This window comes from Macaca fascicularis, chromosome 9, assembly GCF_037993035.2.
Source record: "Macaca fascicularis isolate 582-1 chromosome 9, T2T-MFA8v1.1".
Classification (NCBI taxonomy): Eukaryota; Metazoa; Chordata; class Mammalia; order Primates; family Cercopithecidae; genus Macaca; species Macaca fascicularis.
In genome coordinates this window covers 21,601,215-21,612,602 of record NC_088383.1, presented here as the reverse complement: position 1 = coordinate 21,612,602, position 11,388 = coordinate 21,601,215, and positions in this window count along the sequence as shown.

The window sequence follows — 11,388 nt, the reverse complement described above, 5'->3', positions numbered from 1 at the left end:
TCCCCCTCCACATACACAGTTCCTTTTCTGTTTTGAGCAGCAAACATGAAAGAGAATAGTAAACTAAAATAGAGAAATGGACAACATCTAAACTCCTGTTATTCTACCTCAGGAAAGAGGAAACTTTTCTGCATCCCAAATTGAGTCATCAGATCACTCTTGAAGGGAACTGGTTTCTGATTCTTAACACAGGACAGTCACACTTCTTGCCATTTTTCCAGAGGGTTACTGTCCAAGGCTATGTGGCCCCAACTAACTTTCATTAATTTTTGTGGATAACCATGCTCTGTCCCACATGCTGTCACTTCCCTGGTCCCAGCTGATTGGATTGAAGTGACTCTGCAGGGCTACACAAGACTTTGCCTAACAGGGATGGTGGTGGCTGAACCTGCTCAGATCTCCCTGAAGAGGCCTGAGCTCAGGACAGCCTCCTGAGTCCAGGAGGCTACCTCCTTTGCTGTCCTGCATGCCCTTAGAGCCCCCAACAAGGCCAAATCCTACGCTCCTTTCCACACCTGTACGTAAGCTTTCCTGGAGGTGCCTTTGAAAGGCTTTCTATGGCTTGCAAGCAATCAGAGATTTAGACTAACAAAGCCGCCATATACATTCATTGGCACAGATTATAGGGTTATTATTTACTTATACATTTTTGAGACAGTGTCTTGCTCTGTTGCCCAAGCTGGAGTGCAGTGATACAATTATAGCTCACTACAGCCTTCATCTCTCAGGCTCCCGAGTAGCTGGGACTACAAGCACACACCACTGTGCCTAACTAATCTTTTTTTTTTTTAAGGTTTTATTTTCTATTTTTTTTAAAATTATTATTTTTTGTAGAGATGGGGTCTCACTATGTTGCCAGAGCTGGTCTTGAACTCCTGGGCTCAAGCGATCCTCCTGCCACAGCCTCTCAAATTGTTGGGGTTACAGGCATGCGTCACCATTTCTGGCTTCATAGTTTTCATATCTGACAAAGTAAATAGATAACATTTTGACAAGGAACAAATTTTAAGAGTGAGCAGGAGAGTTGCACAATGTTCCCCGCCCCCCAGACAAACCACTAAATAGCAAATGTGATTGCAATGCCAATTACATTATTATGTTAAAATGTCACAGGATTGTTTTAAATTGTACTGTTTTGCTTTATGATATTTATATATCCTATCTAAAATCACTTTAGTAGTTAGAAGTTGTTTTCCTGGGCCCTGGGAAGGGCATCAATAATATCAAATGAATTTCACTTTTACCAGTACATATGTACAAAGGAAGAATTTGGGAGTTTAGACAATGTTCTTACTGATTTTTGAATGTTTGGCAAAGAAGAAGGTGATAGCAGAGACCACCTTAGAGAGTGTCATAGGCTCTGATGATAAAAGTCAAGTTGTTTTAGCAGAGCTTTATTAAGAAGTACTTAATTCTTCCAGGCTTACTCAGTGATGGCTCTTAATGAAACAGAAGAAACAGTAATTATAATTTATTCATTCGACATATAATTATTCAGTGTTTGCTTGATTCAAGGCACGGAACACAGGCATTTTCTTCATAAAGCGTTCATACTGTTAGGGAAAGACTGACATCAAACAACTAATTATATACTTATACAATTAATGACTTAATTACAGTTTAAGAGATGTCATGAAAGGGAAGCCTAGTGTGCCGCGAGTCCTTGTAGCTGGAACCCACGAGCTGTGGACTCGGGAGGGAGGGCCTGGAAGAGTTCTTTGAGGAACTGCTATTTGAGCCCTGAGTGCCGTCCAAATTCATGTAAGCATGAGACACATGGGAAAATTTAGTCATCAGCAGTTAGTGACAGAAATACTCCTGTCTTCTCCCAAATTTTAATTTCAGTAACAATGCTAGGTTTTGTATTTTTAATACCATTAAATTCCTTGTGGACAAAAGTCAGCACATGCTTATGGACAAATTTATGTGTCAGCACACCCTTTTATTCTAATTATGACTTATTTCACTTTTATGAGATTCAGCAGGTTGCAAAGAGTTAATTATATAAACAAAGCACTACAGATGTGGAATACTTCGCTTCCTTTTTTGGATAATTGGTTATTACATAGGCTTTCCTGTGTATCCTTACTTCCTCCCTGAATATTTTGGGACAGCGTGTGCTTACTGGAGTTTATTATGGTACAGTCTGCAGCAGAACCACTGATTAAAAATACTATGCTCTCCCGTTTTAGATTTAACATTCAGGGATCGTCATTCCCATCTAATATGTGATGTGAGTTAGATATGCTACAATACCTGGGCAACACACAGAAAAATAACTTGCAGTGCAAGGAAGTTGTTTGTAATCATTTAGAATACATCCTTGCTGTGAGGTGAGTCACAACTTTGTTTATAGAATTCTAGCAAGAATTTTGAACACCTGTTTCCTTTAAGAGTCTAACCGTATGCTTGCACACTTAAACTTGGGCCATTTAAATTAATAATCGGGAATATTTTGGACATATTTGATTCCCATAATCAATGCCTAACAAAATGCTTGTTGTGGGAACAGTCATGATAAAACGTTTCCTGGTTGCATGTACTTCTTTCTTTTGAAAGAAATTTTTTGGCTTCCCAAACAGTGCTGCATAAGATGATTTCTGGACCTCTACATCTTTTTTGGTATGTTGATTTTTGTAAAAATTTTAAAAGGGTAGCTCTTATGATCTAACTATAGTGTCACATCTATATTGTAACTCAGGGTTTGTTTGCAAGCATATTCCCACTGTTTATGTTCATGTCAGTGGGACTGGGAGGAAAGGAGCCTGAAAATCTTGCAGGATAACCTTGTTTTGTGCATTTCACCTGTCAAGGCTCCTTCCCGGAGTGTCTGGGCCACAGCTCTAGCAGTTCAATGTGACTCTTGCCTGCAACCATCCTCTAGCTAGAAAAACAAGAAGCAGGCCCAGGGGGATTTTTCCATCTCCTATGATTTATGTCCCAGAAAGACGTGGAGGTTGGGTAGGAATGGTCCCTGGGATGATTTATTTTCAAAACTGGCAAACAAAACGTATTTATGGTATGAGAACTATAATTATCCTGTGCAGCCTCTTAGGATCATTCAAAAGTTTCATGTTTGGAAAACACTAAAACACTTTCAGAGCTTTGAACAGGGCTTTTGGTCTTGATAAAAGTTACTTGATTGTCACTGAGACGCTTCAATAGCAGTTTCATAATATATATAACCTTTAAGAATTTGACAGCGTCAATTATATTCATGCGCAGATCAAAGAGCTGGATTATGATCCACTGGAGAGGATGGGGCTTAGCAGTAAGTAAGAAGTCCTAATGCCGAAGGTGACCCCGACAGGTAAGTGATTATCTGTAGGACGGGATCATCTCTGGTAGAGAAGAGAAGGAAGGAAACATTTGAAGCCAAGGCAGACCTGAAACTCCCAATGTCTCACTTTGGTGAAAAATTCAAAGTTTTAGCTTCAAGCGGAAATGTACCTTTCAAAATTATTTTAGGATCAGGAAGTTATTACTCATTACTTATTAATAATTATCTCAGGATCAGGAAGTAGAATCTCCACACATCATCCTTATTTATCTTTTCATGCCTTTGTAGTTTAGTGATGTCTCCAAAATAATGCTGCACTCTGTTTTGTAGCTTAGCCTTTCTTGATTTAGAAAGCATTGGGGAAATGATGAAAATTGACTTCATGCAAGTGTACAAGTTGGGATACATTCCTTGATTTTAGGATTCTATAATGCCTCAGCCATTTGTCAATTTTTTTTTTTAAGTCTGAGAAACTTATGGAAATCAGAGGGAAACTGAGCAGACCCTCTGCTTTCTGCTGAGTACTACTGAGGCAGATGAATTTTGGCCAGCAGTTTCTCTCTGCTTCCAGGCACATTACTCAGACTCATGGGTTTTCAGGCAATCAGGGGGCTTTAGTCCACCCCCACCTTCAGGAGGACATTGCATAAGTGTGCCATTTTATAGATTAGAAGACGAGGACATAAGCCGACTGGGAACTTAGTCAAATGGCACTTGATTTGAAGGGCAGATAAAAGCCCAGCTCCTCTCTCTGTCTTTTGCCATCATGTCCCTTCCATCCCCGAGTCTGCTTCCCATGCTATACTCTAAATCTACCTAATACAGGGAGGACAGGAATGAGCGCCCAGCTGAAGCTGCCCTTCTCGTTCCTTTAATGTCCCAATAGGCTCATCAGCCCAGTTATATGCCCTGAGGAGTGTGATCCCAAGCAGTGGCCTGACTTTGATCACCCAAACCACAGCAAGGATGCTTTGGAGTAGCAGAAGTCTTGATGGAGTCTAGACTCTCCCATCTCAGGCCAGGAAGTCAGTGTCGCATTTTCTTTAAGACTCTGCAACTGCAAATTAAGATAAAAGAAGAACAAGGTCTTCACGGGATGGATAGGAAGTCAGAATATCTTCTCCAGTTCCATGTCCAGCCCTTCCTTCTCCCAAGTAGAATGTAGTATGGCGGTCTAGGCTGCCATCTGGTCCTCTTGTAGACTGGGTGGTTAGACTGCCTTGGGACTTCTAATCTGTTTTTGTTTGTTTGTTTGTTTGTTTTTTAATGGCATTTTAACTTGGATTTCTTGAACATCTAATACATGTTTCTTCTGCATGTGATGCCAGCAGGGCTCAGACGAGGGCCTGTAAGACAGATTTGTGGCACGTTGCAATAGATCATCCCTTTCTCAAGTGTGTGTGCTTCATTTTTGTCCTTCGTTTTCTTTGCTTCCCATGCCCCTTTTTTTTTTTTTTTTGAGACAGGGTCTCACTCTATCACCCAGGCTGGAGTTCAGTGGCATGCCCACAGTTCAATGCAGCCTCAAACTCCTGGGCTCAAGTGATCTTCCCATCTCAGCCGCCTGAGTAGTGGGGACTGCAGCTGTGTGCCACCATGCCTGGCTAATTTTTAAAAACAATTTTGTAGAGATGGGGTCTCATTTTGTTGCCCAGGCTGGTCTAGACCTCCTGGACTCAAGCAATCCACCCACCTCGACCTCCCAAAGTGCTGGGATTACAGGTGTGAGCCACTGTGCCTGGCCTATTTTTTCCATTTTTAAAATGATGTGTTGCTTTTCTGCTTTAAGTAATCCTGCCTTACTGGAGAACATTCAGAAGAGTACAGAAAAGAAAAAAAAAATATGCGGGGAGATTCATGATCAGGAATTTTGGGTGTTGATGAATATTTTTCCAGAGTATTTTTACACACATGCATATATTTTTAGCAATACTTATAGAAACTTTTTGTAGTTTTTACCCATTTAACATTGTATAAGAAAAATTTCTCTGATCATTAAACCATTTTTGGAAATGATTCCATCATATGGACAAATCGCTATTTATTTAACTCTCATTGGACATTCAGATGAAGTGACTCAGAAATGGAAAACCAAACATTGTGCGTTCTCACTCATAAGTGAGAGCTAAGCTATGAGGATGCAAAGGCATAAGAATGATACAACGGACTTTGGGGACTTGGGGGAAAGGGTGGGAGGACTGTGAGGGATAAAAGGCTACAAGTTGGGTTCAGTGTATACTGTTAGGGTGATGTGTGCATCAAAAATCTCACAAATCACCACTAGAGAACTTTTCAGGTAATCAAACACCACCTGTTCCCCCAAAACCTATGGAAATAAAACGAATAGAAAAGATAATCTCTCTCTTAAAATATTGCAGTAAATATGTTCTTACTATTACTTTCATTATTATTTCACTGGGCTAAATTCCTTAAAATGAGATTGCTGAGACAAAAGGAAAACATAATTTTAAGACTCTTAATAATGATGATTAATTTGTCTCTTGGCAAGATTAACCAATTTAGCTACCCACCATTAATAGAGTGTTCCTCTTTTATACATTTTCATTTTTGTGATTTCTAGTGAAGTTGGCCATTGGAAGTTCAGTTCCTCCCCCCAACCCACTTCCTCGTCTTTCATTTTGTTTCCTGGGATATTCAGCATGTGGGTGTGAATGCTTTTAAAACTTTTGATGTATGTGGCCAAATTAACCTCCAGAAAGTTACCTCAAATATATACTCCCACCAACAGTTTATGTGAGTGTCTATTTCACCAAACCCTTCCTGGCATTGGATACTATTGTGTGTGTTACTTTTCATGTGTACTCCTTTAGTTACAGACACGGCTTTGTGTATGTTGTGTGTTAATGGCTTAATTTCCCCATATACAATTGCTGTGTGTTATAGAACAGAAAGAGAGAGAGAGAGCGCGTTAGTCCGTTTTTGTGTTGCTGTAAAGGCATACCTGAGGCTGGGTGACTGATGATGTAAAATGGTTTCTTTTAGCCCATGGTTCTTCAGGCTGTACAGGAGGCATGGTGCAGGCATCTGCTTCTGTTGAGGCCTCAGGAAGCTTCCAACCATGTTGGAAGGTGAAGGGGCAGCCTGAATGTTACATGGCGAGAGAGAGGCGGACGTACCAGGCTCTTTCAGACAAGCAGATCTCGGGTGACCTCATAGAGTGAGAACTCACTTATTATTGTGAGGATGGCACCAAGACAGTTGTCAGGGATCTGTCCACATGACCCAGACACCTCCCACTAGGCCCCACCTCCAACATGAGGGGTTATATTTCGACCTGAGATTTGGAAGGGCAAATATCCAAACCCTATCAGAGGGAGAAAGATAATTGTGTTGAGGGACAGGGAGAGGGTGCAATGGGGACTTTTCCCATGAGTGTTTAAGGTTGCTAAATGGGAGAAAATATAAATAGAATGGAAAACCCAGAGGGGAACTGAGTACAAAAGAGGTTGGAAATGTATTTTTTTCACAGTGAGGTTGGAAGTCCGAGAACCAGGTGGCAGCTGGATTGGTTATTTCAGAGTCCGGCCTCTCTCCTTGGCTAGCAGATGGTTGTCTTCTCCCTGTGTCTTCACATGGCCTTCTCTCTGTACCTGTGTCCTAATTTCCTATAAGGACACCAGTCATATTAGACTAGGGCCCACTCTTATGACCTTATGTTACCTTAATCTTCTCTTTAAAGACCATATCTCCAAATACAGTCACACTCTGAAAGCTTGGGCCTAGGGCTTCAACATATGAATTTTAAGGGGGTGCACAGGTTATCCCATAACAACGTCCACCCAAATAACTAACAGAGAGTCTCTTTAAAAGAAAAAGATGTTTATTTTGGAATAGAGTACTGTAATGGGAATCTGCATGCTATAGTTAACTTTGTGCATATTTGGGGAGGGAAAGAAAGACAATGGTTTCTAAAGGTAGAAATGAGGAGGATTACATAGTTGTTTTGAAATAATTATCCTTGGCTACTGAGAACAAAAACAAGGGTGACGCCAGCCCAAGGTTGACAGACAGTTGCTGGACACATGTTCTTACAGAAGTATTTTTTGTGTTGGGCTACAATGGCCTTTGTGCAAGGTTGTGGTTTTTGTAGAGTCTTTTTAATGATCAGGCATGCAAACCTGAGATCCCTCCCTCCATGTCCTTTCACAGCTCTATTTGTCAGGGTTTCCTTAACATCAGTGATTTCAGTTTCATTCTGACAACTCTCACAACAGAAATGAAAAAGTCTGGGTGGACACGGTGGCTCCCTCCCAGCACTTTGGGAGGCTGAGGCGGGCAGAGTGCTTGAGGTCAGGAGTTTGAGACCAGCCTGGGTAACATGGAGAAAACCCATCTCTACTAAAAATACAAAAAAAAAAAAAAAAATAGCTGGGCGTAGTGGCACATGACTGTAATCCCAGCTACTCGGGAGGCTGAGGCACAAGAATGGCTAAGACCCAGAAGGCAGAGGTTGCAGTGAGCCAAGATTGCTCTACTGCACTCCAGCCTGGGCAACAGAGCAAGACTCTGTCTCAAAAAAAAAAAAAAAAAAAAAAAATCGGTCCTTGTGGGTGGCCACACACAACCAGGCTACCTTGGAAGGGACTGAGTGAAGAGAGCATTAGGAATGGAGGGACTTTCGGAGTGCCGAAGGAAGACATTTGAAAGATGAAGAAACAGAACCAGAAAGGTGATGTAATTGGCTCAAGCTCACAGAGCAAGTTAATTACAGAGCTAGAACCAGAGCCCAGGACTTAGATTTTTGACTCTCAAGGCTTTCCTGTTGCCCCACCCTGCCTCAGGAAGCTCAGCTCCAGAGCTAGACTTGGGCCCCTGTGTCTCTCCTTTGACTCCAACCCTTGGCAATGATCTTGAGCCATGTAATCCACTATTGCATGCCCCACATCACTGTTGTTATGTTACAGTCTCCAGAAGGACCGTCTTCCACACATCCCACTTGCAGACATCTCTCGCCTCTCTATGGAGTTGGAATCAATGTTGCAGGATCCATTTCACTTTGTGCCCACTCTAGAGGGAGCCCACCACCAATGTGTGCATTAATACAACAAGAAACACAGGCGCCTCCTTACTCTACATCTCCCACCCTGCTCCCACCTTCAAGGCACCCTTAGAACCTCCCCTTTCCACTCCCATGATGTCTGGTTTTGGTCACAGGATGTCACATCTCAGCTTACATTTTATGCATTGCACCTTATTCCTATGTCTTTGCAATAAGTGCTTCCAGGGGCTCTCCCTCCCAGGAGATGAGGGACTGAGGCTGTACAATTGGTTCATCTTCTTGTGTCACTACTGGATCCTCTCTCTAGCCAGCTATTGGGTGTAGCCACCAAACCGGTGTTGATTTGTGCAAAAGTACAGTTCCTACTTGCCCCAAACCAATATGACTTGTTTTCATTTTTTTGTATCTACTCTTCCATAATGCAGAGAACTGTGGTACAGACGTGGAACTGTAGAGTACTCAATAAGGAAACACAACTTAGTAAAGAAACAGAACATCCATTAAGCTTATCTTCATTGTTTAAACTTACTCTCACTTTAATAAGATAGTTTCTGGTATGCTGAGCAGCTGGCTGTCTGCAAATTCGTGGATGGTGGCTTATTATCGTAGAGGGATGTGGAAGAATAGAACAAACAAGCCTTGGTTTGCCAAGTTACAGTGTTAAGAATGAGACCATCATTATCCTTTGGCTTCTGGGAAGACGTTTTCTAACTCTGGCAACTGGGTTTCTTCTGTTACATGAAGATAAGCTTTCTATTTTATGCATGTTGTTGTATATTCTGTTTGTAAAGAACTTAGCACAGTACTTAGCTCATAATAGGTGGTTAATAAATGGCGACAGAGACCACAAGGGGCCCTTTGTGAGGGATGCCCTTAGCAATTATGAAAGAGAACTTGCTTCCATTTCATTTCCTGTGGGGTCATTGAGTGGCCAGTAGTGAAGGATTAGTACAAATCCATGCACTCATTAAGAATGGATTAAATATTGATTAGGTATTAATTAAGTATAATGAGATGATACAAAATCATTTTAAGATATCTGGGTATTTGGATGAGGAGAGGACCTGGAGGACAGAGTAAATTATATTACCTCTTCAATATTTAGATGTTTATGCCACTAAGTTTCATTGGCAAAGAGAATTGGAATCTTTCCACATATCATACTTTGTAAATGACCATTTAGGATATTATTATCAGAAGTGGAAGGGTAGTGGTATATGGTGACCTTTAAAAATGCACAGCTAATTGAATCACTGGTAGTTAAACATTAATAGATTTAATTATATGAAAGTAACACAAGAGGGCAGCTGCGTACTATTTCTGAATACCTTTTGCTACAATATACTGGGCTAAAACCAAATATGTGAACGATCAGAATGATCGGAAATTGTCTTTAATCAATTTCTTATTCTATAGAGGTAATATAATTATTTAATTAGAAACCAGTTAATTCTCCTTTATACCACTGAAATCCTTATTGACAATGGTTGACAAGCAATGACACAATAAACATCCTACTGATTAGCTATAGTGCCTGTGTTTACACAGAACTTCCTATTGATGTCTTGACAATCACTTGACTGAACTGCAAATAAGTTGGGGGAATGGATGGAAGTGTCAATTGCTGGGTATTCTGGTCCTCATGGGAGGTGTATATGTTAGAATGAATGCTGTATCCTGTGCATTAGAGCTTAGCAATCTTGCAGAGTTGAATAGGAATGTCTCAGCTGTTGTTTTCACACATATTCTAGAAGCTGATTTGCTTCTTGTCATCCTTTGAGATTCATGGCAGGTATATATACTGTATGGTATTAGAGGTCTCCTGCCTGAGCTGCGGTGTGGGTTCCATGAGTGAATTATGTCCTGGGGGGCAGATAGGACCTGGGCACTAGGATAATATACTCTGAGCCAAGGGATTCAGAAGATGCGAGAATCTTCCAGGTTTGAATTGCGTTCAGTTTAAGGGTTTTGTGCAATTGTGTGGAGGCAGCAGAAGAAAGAGTTCTGTCTCAGCACAGATCAGGAATGGAGCTGTTAAGGATCCCCTGGGCTTTAGCAAGAATGGAATTGGCTTTGGACGGGTATAAAACTTTATACAAATAGGCCCTTACAAAACTTACCGAGCCTCCTTCAAAGTGAATGTGGATAGGTAATTGTTACTTAATTCATTTCAATAAACATTTATTAATTATCTACACATGGCAAGGTCCAGTTCATGGTGGGAACAGAGAAGCCATACAGGGTCTTCTGGTAGGAACTAATTGATCAAGGAGGAGGTGGCATGGGGTGGGGTATGGTTTAAGCACCTGGGTCATGGGACTCAGTATATCCCCAGAAAGCAGGTGCTGTGGCCCCTGAGTCAGTTTGTACTGCAGTGCATGCTGGTTCATAGTGATACCAGTGGAGCCTGCAGTGAACTCCTGAGACACAGTTACAGAGAGAAGTACAGTGAAACTGATACTGAGAGTAAGGGCAGACTAGGCTGGAAGGTGGAGCAGCAGAGACTCACGAACTGGTGGTGGAGAGACTCACGAACTGGTGGTGGGACCGTTCATCCAGAAACAACAGGGCAAGGCTGCGTGTCTTAAGGTCTTAATGTTGTTCCAATCCAACCATTAAGGACAAGATAGGTGTTCAGTGGTATGAGCTGGAGATTCCGAATGGGCATGCTATTCAAAATCAGCATGGTGCATGGGGATGTTCAACACAAGAAAACAAGCAGGTAACAGTCTAAAATGGAGAAAGCAGGAAGAGCATCGGGGTGACGCGTACACACACACCCACCCACCCACCCATACCACCATGTATCATCACTGCTGATCATACATCAAGAAGTGATTTGCCTTCTGTGCTGCTTTGAAACAATTTCCCCTGTAAGGACAACACTACCCACAATTGCTGATTCTCTCAAGAGTCGCAGATTCTAGCAAAGTAGAATAATATATATAGTAAAGAAATTCCAGCCCAGGATGACTGGAAAAGGAGAGCAAGACTTAATTCATGTCATGAGGTCATGTCTTTTGGTGCAGCCAAGTTTCATCCCCGGGTGCTGAAGGAATTTAGATGTGTAATCAGAGTCACCACTGGT